Below are 13,579 nucleotides of genomic sequence, written 5' to 3' on the forward strand. Positions count from 1 at the left end.
TCACTTTAGAACTGCTTTCAACTCACCTGAAGCTTTGAACTGACAGATTTTTCTTCCCCGGTGGATGATTGATATCGATGAGTGAAAAAAGTAGACTGCTGATATTGTCAGAAGTCAGTTTTCAATTAAAAAAGACCGAACAGAACGATTAAAGTTACGAAAACATTTACCAGAGTACAATTGTATCTTGTGTAAATTTAATGGCAGTGAATCTTGCATAAAACTATGTCATCAAACACCTAACTTCATGTCACCATAGCACTGTATTTAACTCACCTTCAATTTGCTCAAATTCACTGCTCTAATACTTTGTTCGTCTGCTTTCGCTTGCTGGGGTTGACATAAAATTTAAATCGATACAATGGCTGGAAAATCATCGAGAAAGTCTATTTTATCATAATTTAGAAGCATAAATTAGACTTACCTTTTGTTTCAAGTGCTGAAGAAATAAATAAAGACACCAAATCCACTTTGTTGCTGCGTAGTATTATTTATTTGATTCACTTTCAATAAAGAAACGTAAAAGTGAAAGTGAATTTGCATTATAAAAATATTATTTCCTCTCGACCTGCGTGAATGTAAAAATCCACCTGCTAATGATAATGACGGGGGGGGGGGGGGGCTCATGTGGAGTGACGTCACATGTGGGACACACATTCTTGGCTCGTTATATTATTATGATGTAGAAGTGCATAGCTCCAGTGACTTCCTAATATTGGAAGGAAGAGCATTCCAGATCGCTACATCATCACCACCAACACCGTCAAAACCATCACAAATCTCGATTTAAAGCTTTCGTGACTGCAGGGATTCATCTTCTTGGTTCTTTCGGTAAAGTCACGTAGAAAGGAAATAATAAAATAATAATTGTATTTTAGTATGCTTTATTTCTATTATTTCCATCACAAATCACCAACACCACCATCAACATCCCCCACTTCATCATGCAGGCACCGCAACATCATCATCACCACCATCACCACAATTATGTAGTTGAACACGAAGGCTTTCGCGACCAATATCCATGGGAGGTTTTTTGGGGGGCAAGACCGCGTAAATATAAATGTGTCGTACTCATTGTTGTAGGTTTCCACGTTTTGTTTGTGACAAGCCCCTTACTAATTGGCTGTGTTGGATGATGGCGGGTTTAACGACACATTTATATTTGCACAATTTAACCCAAAAAACCCTCTGGATTATGTTGGTAAATACTTAAAACTTATTTTGCACAGTATGCAGCCAACCGTGCTAACTGGAGCATCCCATGTGAGTGAACCGCAGTTGAACAACTAATGAAGCAATCTTTATGAATAAAAGCATAAAAATAACAGACACAGGGCGTAGAATTAACACGGCTATCGGAAATCCAGCATTGAGACAATCATGAACTATGATTCTAGGGGTTTACAACAACTCTAAACACACACAAGCCAAAATGTTCTATCACTCAATGTGGGTTGTAGGGAGGAGAGAGCAGGGGAGTGCCTCGGCATCAATCAGAATGTTTAGCTGCTGCTATACATTTCCTTACGTATTTAATAAAAGACTTCGTCAGGCAATGCTGGTCCCCGTTGGTCTTATTTAGTTTCTTTCTCCGCACCCCGCTAATCCTGTCCGCGGACCAGCGTCTCCTCGCGCGCGCCCCGCACGCGCTCCTTCGTCAACTCCTCTGCTCTTCCTCACACCCCGCTGGTCCTGATAGCGGACCAGCGTCTCCTCGCGCGCGCTCACGCGCGCTCCTCCAATAGCTCCTCCACCCCCTCACTCCGCACACCGCTGGCCGACAGCGTGCTGAAGGTCCTGCGGCCACGTGGCTGATGGCGTGGATCCCGTCCGGCCACCCAACGTGGCTCAGCCTCTTTACTTCTGCAACTGACCCCAATCCCTTCCGGGCTCCCCCCTATATCCTGTTTCCCACGTGATCCTGACTCCTCTCCTTCCGGATCGTCAGATCCGGCCTTCCCATACTGGCTCCTGCCCCCCAACACCCCGGCCCGTGTGATTGGGCCAGAGCCCAGCAGCAAACCCCATTTACGCTCGCATTACACGTAGATACATCAGTGACCCAAGAGTTACATCTATTTAACATAGTAGTAGGGCTTTCTCGACCAATGTTATCCATAACAGTGGTTTTCTTCGTGTTAAATCGCGTAAATATAAATGCATGTATTTAAACCCGACACAGCCAATTAGTAAAGGGTTTGTCACGTAAACAGAACGTGCTAATTAGTTACTAGTTAGAGCACTAGTGTATAGTGTAGTATACTAGTTCAGCACTAACCGATTGTGTTGGAGAGCAAACCCACTACAATTGGACACATTTACGTGATCTAACCCAACACAAAAAACATCTTATAGAGTTATATATAATATTTATTTCCAGGCAAGGCCCCACTGAGATACGCAGCAAATTTTTCAGAAGCGACGTGGCCATCATGTTTTAATTAAATGTACCCTACTAGTAATGGAAGAACTCCACGACTCCAGAAAGTGCCCCCGATGCTTGCCATAACGTAAGGGACCGTGGTGATTTACGGACGTCAGTTGACCGTGGACAATTAGACCCAAGGCAAAACATAACATATAAAAAAGATTGTTTAAAAATATGTTTTTTTTAAATGTATGATAGCTAATAGTATTGTCATCAGTATGACAAAAGTATACCAAGTTTGCAGTCGATACCACATTGGGAAGTGGGTTAAAATGGAGTTACAAGATTTGAGGATACAACAGACATAGTGAGTTAATAGAAAGCGTGTAATATAATTTTTGTTGCCCGTATTGGCACAGCTGTGCGCCGTATGGACCCGAAAACTCAATTTCCCTGTACAAGAATACGGGTAAACCGCATGGGTTGAGAGGTATGCTTGATTTACATCGCCTGCGCATCGACTGTCCCCTCATCTGAGCTAGTAGTTGTGCACAATTGGCATTGCCAGATCTAGCCCTCCTCGAATCGATATTAGGACACTCCACGGAAGATGTTGGGGACACTTACTCTATGAAACGGAAAATGAACGAGGTGTCCTGTTTGTTGGCTGGTGGCAGTGCGACATCTCGGACCTGTGCAACGTCATCGTAAACGGGACAGCGAGGGAGATAACATCTCATAACCACCACGGCACCCATGTATTACAGTACAACGCATTCAACTGAAGTTGTTACCACTGGCTACAGGCTGCTGTAACCTTTGCGAGGATTTTGGGAAAAATATGATGAATAACAATAGGTTTTTATTCCCTTGAGGCAATAAAACAGTTATAGATATAACTTACATACTAATAATAGGGGTTTTCCCCTTTTTTCTGGCAACAAAACTGAAACCTTTTTTTACGAGGATTCATATCTGCATTAACCACAATACCTGCAGTCAAATGCAAACAAAAAACACGATGATAATATGTGCATTGTCCTTGAAACTGATTGGTCCACACCAAGGGGCGGCTTTCTTTTGAGCCTCGACCCAATTGGTGCTCGACCAGAGGACGCCAAAAGGCGTACAGCTCAAAGACAATGCAATATCAAAGTAATGAGGGCTCGGGGTGAGCATCTACATCATTGGACCTCCTTTGCCAGTACCAACATATAATAATAGGGTCTTTCCCCTTTTTTCTGGCAACAAAACTGAAACCTTTTTAGGAGGATTCATATCTGCATTAACCACAATACCTGCAGTCAAATGCAAACAAAAAACACGCGATGATAATATATGCATTGTCCTTGAAACTGATTGGTCCACACCAAGGGACGGCTTTCTTTTGAGCCGCGACCCAATTGGTGCTCGACCAGAGGACGCCAAAAGGCGTACAGCTCAAAGGCAATGCACTATCAAAGTAATGAGGGCTCGGGGTGAGCATCGACATCATTGGACCTCCTTTGCCAGTATCAAAATATAATAATAGGGTCTTTCCCCTTTTTCTGGCAACAAAACTGAAACCTTTTTTAAGAGGATTCATATCTGCATTAACCACAATACCTGCAGTCAAATGCAAACAAAACACGCGATGATAATATATGCATTGTCCTTGAAACTGATTGGTCCACACCAAGGGACGGCTTTCTTTTGAGCCTCGACGCAATTGGTGCTCGACCAGAGGCCGCCAAAAGGCGTACAGCTCAAAGACAATGCACTATCAAAGTAATGAGGGCTCGGGTGAGCATCTACATCATTGGACCTCCTTTGCCAGTACCAAAATATAATAGTAGGGTTTTTCCCCTTTTTTCTGGCATCAAAACTGAAACCTTTTTTTACAAGGATTCATATCTGCATTAACCACAATACCTGCAGTCAAATACAAACAAAAAATACACGATGATAATATATGCATTGTCCTTAAAAATGATTGGTCCACACCAAGGGACAGCTTTCTTTTGAGCCTCGACCCAATTGGTGCTCGACCAGAGGACGCCAAATGGCGTACAGCTCAAAGACAATGCACTTTCAAAGTAATGAGGGCTCGGGGTGAGCATCTACATTATTGGACCTCCTTTGCCAGTACCAATCAGTTTCAAGGACAATGCATATATGGAACATCTGAACTTAAGATAAGCCTAATCTTCCCTCATTAACTTGGTTATATACTTGCGGAATGCTTCTCTGGGGGTTTCTTCTATAAACCAATTATTTACATTTGATCATAATGACACGACAAACGTGACCTAAATGCAGATCCTATGCCGGGTCATCGTCGATAGTTTTCTCTTTTAGTTGGCATTGTTCTTGGTCTTCTCCCTGCTCATTAGATGTTTCTAATTATCTCTTGGTTGTGGTTGTTGCACTGTTCCGTTCTTATGGACACCGTTCAGACAGAGAGACTTTACTTCTTCCAGTGCTTTCTTTCTGCTTGCTGCATCTGGAGAGAGAAAAAGAGTATTTGAGTGGAGAGGGCTGTGATATTCATCAAGATTTCTTCACATACACGCGCATTTTATTTAAGCCATGTCAAGGCCCATTGTGACAAGGCATGTCTTTTGCAAGGTAGCTCTGTATGTATGGTGAACTTCTTTAGCACCGTGCATTGCCAATCGTTGGTTATCAGAGGTGTGGGGGAAGGACAACAAACCAAACAGAACAGCAACAATCCAGTTAAGTTATATTTAGCCAGTAACTATTGATGTACATTCTAATAATGTTATGTCTAAATGGAAAGTTAATTTCTTTAGAACTGCTTTCTGTGTTTTTAATTTGCTTTCCTTCTCCCCGCACCTCCGATTTGCACGGTTGGCTACATGCGGTGCGAAATAAATTAAACAAACATACTAGGATGGCTATAACTGAAAATTTAGCATACATTATTTCAACTCTACACTTCTGCCTATGTTTAACATTTAAATGTAAAATATCCTTCCTCCCCAAATCCAGCTATGGCAACATCAGACAGTAAAAACAGCTTTAAAAGTTGAGCCTCTTACCTCTACGTCGTCGGCGTCTCCACCAATAAGTGAGATAAGCAACTCCAGCAACAAATGCCGAACCTAGAATGCCAGCCGTAATAGCAATGGCACCAACGTCTAGAAAAAGACAGATAATGCAATAATTTTAGTAGCACTAAGGCATGATACTGTTAAATATAACTTGTACAGTAAATGGATAGAATAAAACATTTAGCGTACAATACTGTACACATATCCACATACAGTAATGTGAACACATCGGTATATTTCGCGAATAAAAAAACTATCACAATTGAAATTGATCAATTATTCTGGGCTCTCACGTGATTTCTCCTGGCAGGGGTCGCCTTTTTCTGGTCGGTAGAATCCAATATCGCAGATGCACTTCCTATTTTGTGTCGCTTTGCAATCCTGCTGGATGACCTCATCTGCCAGGAACAAAAACGGTCATTAGTTCGGAGACCCAAGGACACAAGTGTGAAGGAGGTAGTCGAGTTACGTCAGATACTCTGCAATCAGAATTTCATAATTGAGTGGGGCAAAATTACTTTCACCTCTCGGTACTGGGACTCACGTTGGCCGCAGACTGTGCAGGGTAAGCACCAGGTTTCTTGGTTGTCCCCATCGGTGTACCAGCCATGGTTGCAGGACAGGCAGATGGTGTACCCGCCCTCCGTTGAGCAGTCATCAGCCTTGAAGGTTCCTAGGTGAGAGGCGGGGAGTAGCGTGAGGTGAGAGGGGAAAGGTAGCGGGGGTGAGTGCATGGAGAATCATGAAAGTTGGTTAAACTAAAATCCTAAACTATTTTAAAATTGACGATGTAAGGTCCACTGAGCTATACACAGTTGATCATCGATTGTCCAGCACACGATTATCCGGCTTCCAACATCCGGTGGTCCTGGGCCGGGGCCGATCCAGCAAAACCGCTCTAAAAGCTACCAGTCCGTGCATGGCAAGAAAAGTATCTATGCTTGATTTTAGTGTCATACAACAACTTAATGAAAATACTGCACGTATATAGATCTTTCGTGACGAATAACTCCAGTAAATACAATAACTAAATATACAGTGTAATCCGGCAAAAAGTGCGTGTAATTCGGCATTCGCATCAAACGCAAGTTGTTGAAACAAGAGCGTAGTACTACGTACATCACCCCATGCAGTCTTCGGGATTGAAGTGGTAAGTACGGTACAGTAATAGAATCTGTTTATGCAATATCATATAAAGAAATTTTAAACACGAAGAAAACATACACAACACCTGAAAGCAATGTTATGCAAGAATATATCTTATAATAATATATCTTAAAGAATGATGTCATGTGGCATTTTTGAAAATCGCCTTCCCCCCCCCCCCTGCCCGAAGCAGACAGATAATCGATGACCTGGCCACATGATGGCCGAACGAAGTGGCTTATGTAGAAATATATAAAGCAGCCAAATGTTCGAAACGCATGACGTCAATTTTGAATGTGGAGGGGAAAACCCGGAGGACCCGGAGAGAGAGACATGCCAACTCGTAATATACAGCAGGCGTCAGGGTCACGATCAAACCCACACCCTTCTGTATACCTGGCGAGATAGTTAACATCTCCTAGCCACCGCTAAGCTTCATTAGAATACGAAACTCACCGGCAGGGCAGAGTCGGCAGCACAGCCCGGAACTAGCTCTGTAATTTCCATGGGCACAATCAGCCTTTGTGCCTGAAAAAATCTGTATACACACACAACATGCGGGCAAGATTCATGAAACATAGGTGAAATTCATCTTTGTCAGTCAAAGAACAATACCGCAGTAAATTTTCCTCCACAACACAAATAAGCAGCCACTGCTAGTCCACGGTGACGGCACTGACGTTGGTTTCACCCACTCAACTAGCTACACCCACACGGTGAGTGGTCTCCCTCTTTCTGACATTGTCTCTGCACACGAGTACGATTTTTTTCTGTTGTAGGTCTGTTGTAGATGCAGAGCAACAACTACAAATTCACATTCGGGTGGTCTATCCAGACAACCGCCATCGCCACTATCGCCACCATCACTACTATCACTACCGTCACCACCATCACCACCATCACCACCATCACTACCATCACCACCATCACTACTATTACTACCATCACTACCATCACTACTATCACTACCATTACTACCATCACTACTATCACTACCATTACTACCATCACCACCACCACTATTGCCACCATCACTAGCACTACCATCACCACCATCACCACTTTAACCACTATCACTACCATCACAACTATCATCACGTCCACTATTACCACCACCTCCACTATCACCACCATCACTATCAGTCTCTATGTATCTATGAGTCTCTATATGGGTATCTAAGAGTCTCCATATGGGTATATGGTCTCTGCGGTAAATTAAGTTATTGTTCCACCATTGGAACCTCATTTGCCAGTAAAAATATGATAATTGGTTTTTTACCCTTCTATCTGGCAACAAAACTGACAACTTTTTTACAAGGAGTCGTGTTTACATAGACCACAATACCTGCAGTCATAATGCAAACAAAAAACATAGCTCTGATAATGTGCACTGTCCTTGAAGTTGATTGGTCCACACCCGAGACAGCTTTCCTTAGAGCCTAGTCTCACATGGTGTTGGACCAGATGACGCCAAAAGGCGCACAACTCAAAGACAATGCACCATCAGAGTATGAGAGCTCGGGGTGAAGCATTTACACCATTGGAACCTCATTTGCCAGTAAAAAATATGATAATTGGTTTTTTACCCTTCTATCTGGCAACAAAACTGACAACTTTTTTACAAGGAGTCGTGTTTACATAGACCACAATACCTGCAGTCATAATGCAAACAAAAAACATAGCTCTGATAATGTGCACTGTCCTTGAAGTTGATTGGTCCACACCCGAGACAGCTTTCCTTAGAGCCTAGTCTCACATGGTCCTTGAAGTTGATTGGTCCACACCCGAGACAGCTTTCCTTAGAGCCCAGTCTCACATGGTCCTTGAAGTTGATTGGTCCACACCCGAGACAGCTTTCCTTAGAGCCTGGTCTCACATGGTCCTTGAAGTTGATTGGTCCACACCCGAGACAGCTTTCCTTAGAGCCTAGTCTCACATGGTGTTGGACCAGATGACGCCATGTATCTCGGTTCCTTGCTCACGCCAACTGCAGTACGACCACCAAACTGGATTGTGATTTTTTTTCTTCCATTGGTAACTTTCTTCTCCAGAGAACGGAACGGGCTCAGCAAATCTCGCATTCGCCATCGCCAACGATGTCAGTGTGAGTGAGTTGTGTGTGAGTGAGTGAGTTGTGTGTGTGAGTGAGTGAGCTGTGTGTGTGAGTGAGTGAGTTGTGTGTGTGAGTGAGTGAGTTGTGTGTGTGAGTGAGTGAGTTGTGTGTGTGAGTGAGTGAGCTGTGTGTGTGAGTGAGTGAGTTGTGAGTGTGAGTGAGTGAGCTGTGTGTGTGAGTGTGAGTGAGTGAGTTGTGTGTGTGAGTGAGTTGTGTGTGTGAGTGTGAGTGAGATATTCATATCCTTAGGTTTTTTCGGTTAAGTCACGTAAGTAAGTGAGTGAGATGTGTGTGTGTGAGTGAGTGAGCTGTGTGTGTGTGAGTGAGCTGTGTGTGTGTGAGTGAGATGTGTGTGTGTGAGTGAGTGAGCTGTGTGTGTGTGAGTGAGCTGTGTGTGAGTGTGAGTGAGTGAGATGTGTGTGTGAGTGTGTAGGGAGCGGTGGTGTCGTGGTTAATGCTACGATCCGGGCGACCCCGAGTTCAATTCCCGCACAAGGCCACCAACACCTGTGATAGCGATTATCTGAACCGGTTCCTGGGCCTCCCCTCAGGTCGACTCAGCCTCAAATGAGTACCTGGTGCAGTGGTGTAGTGTAATAAACATCGCCACTGGGGAGACAAAGGCGGTCGGGCTTAGTGCTGGCCACCCACCCCCTCGTGTGCCGCGGTGCCGGCCATCATAGGCGCTGTGACTCATTAACAGCACTTGCCACGGCAGTCTGTTCAGGCTATACGGGGGATCTTTGTTTTTTGTGTGACTTCCCTCGTGACAACGAGCGGAGCGCCGGGTGGCTTTAAACACAGCAAAGTTGGCACAGCAGGGAGCACAGGTGATGCATCTTAGTTGACCCATGGCACCTGTGCCAGGCTAGGTGCTCCTGCACCTAGCCTGGCACAGCAGCAGTACAACCCATGGCACCTGCATGGTCTGTCTCGTGACCTCGTGCACCTAGCCTGGCACAACCTATGGGCACCTGTAGGGTCTGTCCCGTGATCTCGTGCCAGCGGGCGTTCGACACTTCACATGGCCTTAACGTGCACCTAGCCTGGCACAGGTGCCGTGGTGATGTCACCGCCACTTGGTGGCGAATGGCGGTTGTAGTTGGTGTGGTCTTGGCTTCCCCTCCCACGCTTTCTCGCCCATCTCCGCCTTTTCGAATCGGAATTGCCAAATTGACGGATCGCTCATTTTTAAAAATAAATTTGAACCTGCGAAAACATCAACGGCGGCATCACATAGCTCGGGGTTGGAGCTGTTACACATTATCGGGGGGGGACCATTTTATACCACAATGTGTGGTTAATGCAGACGTGTGTGTAGTGTGTGTGCGGTGTATAGTAGTGTTGCGTATCGTGCATAGTCGTGATGTATAGTGGTGCAGTGCAGTGCAGTGTGTAGTATATATACACTACACTGCTATACACTACACCACTATACTAAATTCCACTACACCACTATACTAAATTTACAACAAATTTCTTTAGAACTGCTTTGTGTTTAGCTTGTTGGCCTTCCTCCGCACCTCAAATTTCTGCGGTTGGCTATGTACGGTGCCAAAGAAGTTAATTGTACGTACATGATAGTGGTGGTGGTGGCGGTGATGTTAATGATGTGACCGTCTGGACGCTCTTCCCATCCGATATTAGGAAACCGCTGGGGAGCTTTGATGCACTTTTAAATTATTTAGGACTGACAAACTAATTTATCTAGAACTCATCTTTTTGGTTCTTTCGGTAAAGTCACGTAGAAGGGAAATAATAAAATAATAAAAATAAAACATAATAAAATAAAATTCTCACGACGTTTCAGCCACAACGCAAGCAGCCGTCCTCAGGTGAAGAACAGGTCTGTCGGAAAGACAGCGTCTGAATGAAACACCACCAGGCTTGGCAGCGTATATTTAAGCTGGGTTGGAGGAGGAGAGCGCCTTGACAAAGGAATTTACATATCAACAGAGGAATTTTGTATATTCAGTAAAACCTCTGGTCACGAACGCTACTGACCACGACCAAATCGGGTTACGACCAAAAAATTCACAATTTTTTTTAATCTGGTCACGAACGCAAACTCAGGTGACGATCAAACACGGCCGCGGCCGATTTCCCCTTCCGCGCCATTTTATTTTGTAAGCGCCAAATTTCATGTTGTTTGTTTACAACAACAAAGCATAATATATATATATAACTTTTGTTATATTAAATTCCTAGTAAGATATTAATTTTGTGAGTGTAGTCATACCCCTCCCCCCTCATTCAAGCCGTAATTTAGAGAGCGAAAGCGCCGAGTACGTAAATCGCTAACATAAGAACCCGTTAATCTCTTCTCACATCATGCATTCGATGATGCGGTGAAGTAAACGTTCACACGATATTACGGTGAATGCTTCCAAAAACAATACTGTACCCAAATATTACTGTTAACTTACTTTCAATAGAAACATGAATTGCTCATACGAATATTCTCTCTCTCTCAGAATCGACCGACTGATGTAGCAGACGAAACAATCATCTTGTTGAATGATTCTAAACCTTGACGCAGCAATGTTTGTTTTCTCTGTTGTTCAAGGTTTTCTCAGTGTTATTCAATGTTTTTACTATTACACTGTGAATTCTATGGCATATTTTTGTGCTTAAAAATCTTTAAAAAACTATATTTATATACAGTTCGTAGGAGTCTGGAACGGATTAATCGTATTTACATACAATCTAATGGGGAAATTAGGTTCGAGTCACGACCAAATCGGGTTGCGACCAAAGTTATGGAACGAATTATGGTCGTGACCAGAGGTTCTACTGTTTATGGAAAATGCAGATATGGGATTAGTCACTACTTGTGGAATGTGTAGGTGGTGGGGAGGTCTCAAAGTCATATTATGCTCGTGTATTATGTAGGATTAGCAGTCAAAGGGAGGAAGTAGGATTAGCAGTAATAAAGGGAGGGACATTTTTATCGTTAGGAGCTGCAGCAGCCAAACCACCACGTAAAAAAAATATATAAACTACATCCAATATCATCAATATACTCAATATACTCTCCAATAAGCTGAGCTACTAACAGTGTGTCATACATTACAATTCTATGTCGCAAAAAATATAATATGCCTCCAGCTAAACTTTTTTCTTACATCACATGGGTCTACCCCGTACTATACACTGACATAGACAAACCCAACATTAAATTATACACTGCGTTACTATACACCACCCTATACCTTAGAGGCTTAGACTATACATTGTAATAAAAAACTAAAATATAAACTACATCAATATACTCAATATACTCTCCAATAAGCTGAGCTACTAACAGTAAGTCATACATTACACCACTCAGACACACACAAACACACACCACTCAGACACACACAAACACACACCACTCAGACACACACAGACACACACCACTCAGACACACACAAACACACACCACTCAGACACACACAGACACACACCACTCAGACACACACCACTCAGACACACACAAACACACACCACTCAGACACACACAGACACACACCACTCAGACACACACAAACACACACCACTCAGACACACACAGATACACACCACTCAGACACACACCACTCAGACACACACAAACACACACCACTCAGACACACACTAATCAGACACAAAGACACAAACCACTCAGACACACACCACACAGACACACACCACTCAGACACACAACTTACCAGCATGAGTGCATAGGCAAGCAATGTGGAGAGCAGGTGGAATTGAGACATGGCCCAGGAGTTGTCCGCACGGATGTGTGGATGGGAGCGAGAGGCGATGGGACACCCCTTGAGGGTGGAGGATGGTGTGGCTCAGCTCGATGAACTTTGAGTTCAATAAAAAACACAAACGTCAGAGGCCATAAAACAGAATGCGGCTCTAGCTCTGGTGGAGGACAATCAGTTCAATGTCCAAGGTGTGGCAGAATGTGTGACGCTTGGTGAATGATGACGCGGTCGTATACCTTGCAATAAAAAGTCTGTGCGACTGTTTGGTGTTGGAACCAATTTGCAGACTTCGTGTTTTATTTTTAGCCCCAGAAATACGCGGGAAAACATGCACACTTACCACCACCACCACACTACTACTGTACACAATACACTACTATACAGTAAACTACTATACACTACTATACAGTAAACTACTATACACTACACTCCTACACACTACACTACTACACACTACACTACTATACACTCCTATACACTATACTACTGTACACTACACTATACACTACTGTACACTATACACTACTGTACACTACACTATACACTACTACACACTATACACTACTATAAACTACACTACTATACACTACACTATACATTACACTACTATACACTATACTATACACTATACCCCAACCCACTTAATTACAACACGGCGCGTGTTAAGGCCACCCACTTGCAATGGCCTCTGCAGGTTACGTTTTTATTGAACTCGGAAGTGCATCGAGCTGAGCTGCACCCGACACTCGAAACTCAACTACCAAGTTGAGTTGAACTACCAAGTTGAGTGTCGGTGGGGTTTGTGACGGAAATCAAACCTACACATCGGTTCGCCATCTGTTGCAATGTTCGCCTCGCAAGAAAACAAAAGGAATATGCCGCACAAAACAACAATACAAATAAATACTTTACAAATGGGGGGTGGGATGGGTGTGGGAAAATGAAGACATCGCAGTAGTCCATTTCAAACATCTAACGAAAAGTTGCCATCATCCCGTTTGTTTTCTTTCTCAAAAAAAGGTTTTTGTAGCCAATTAAGGAATAAAAATCATTAACCCGTAAAAACAAAGTTTTTCACTATAAATCCTTTATATGCGTGGCGGCTAGAGTCCTCTCGTCCTCTGGCTTGAGATGGCTGCCACCTATGGGTCAGATG

The 13,579-nt window shown here is 43.5% G+C and overlaps 1 long non-coding RNA gene across 1 annotated transcript; it reads right to left on the minus strand.

The window, feature by feature from the left end:
* Positions 1-644: 644 nt before the first annotated feature.
* LOC133359604 (uncharacterized) lies at positions 645-12,587 on the minus strand. Its single transcript, XR_009757174.1, has 6 exons — positions 12,376-12,587; positions 7,027-7,108; positions 5,969-6,097; positions 5,718-5,822; positions 5,413-5,511; positions 645-4,853 (listed from the first exon to the last, which is right to left on the minus strand). It is a non-coding gene; the product is annotated as an uncharacterized LOC133359604 (long non-coding RNA).
* Positions 12,588-13,579: the final 992 nt, after the last annotated feature.

Source organism: Lethenteron reissneri, chromosome 65 (genome assembly GCF_015708825.2).
Source record: "Lethenteron reissneri isolate LAM-NWPU_2019-01 chromosome 65, ASM1570882v1, whole genome shotgun sequence".
NCBI classification, from domain to species: Eukaryota; Metazoa; Chordata; class Hyperoartia; order Petromyzontiformes; family Petromyzontidae; genus Lethenteron; species Lethenteron reissneri.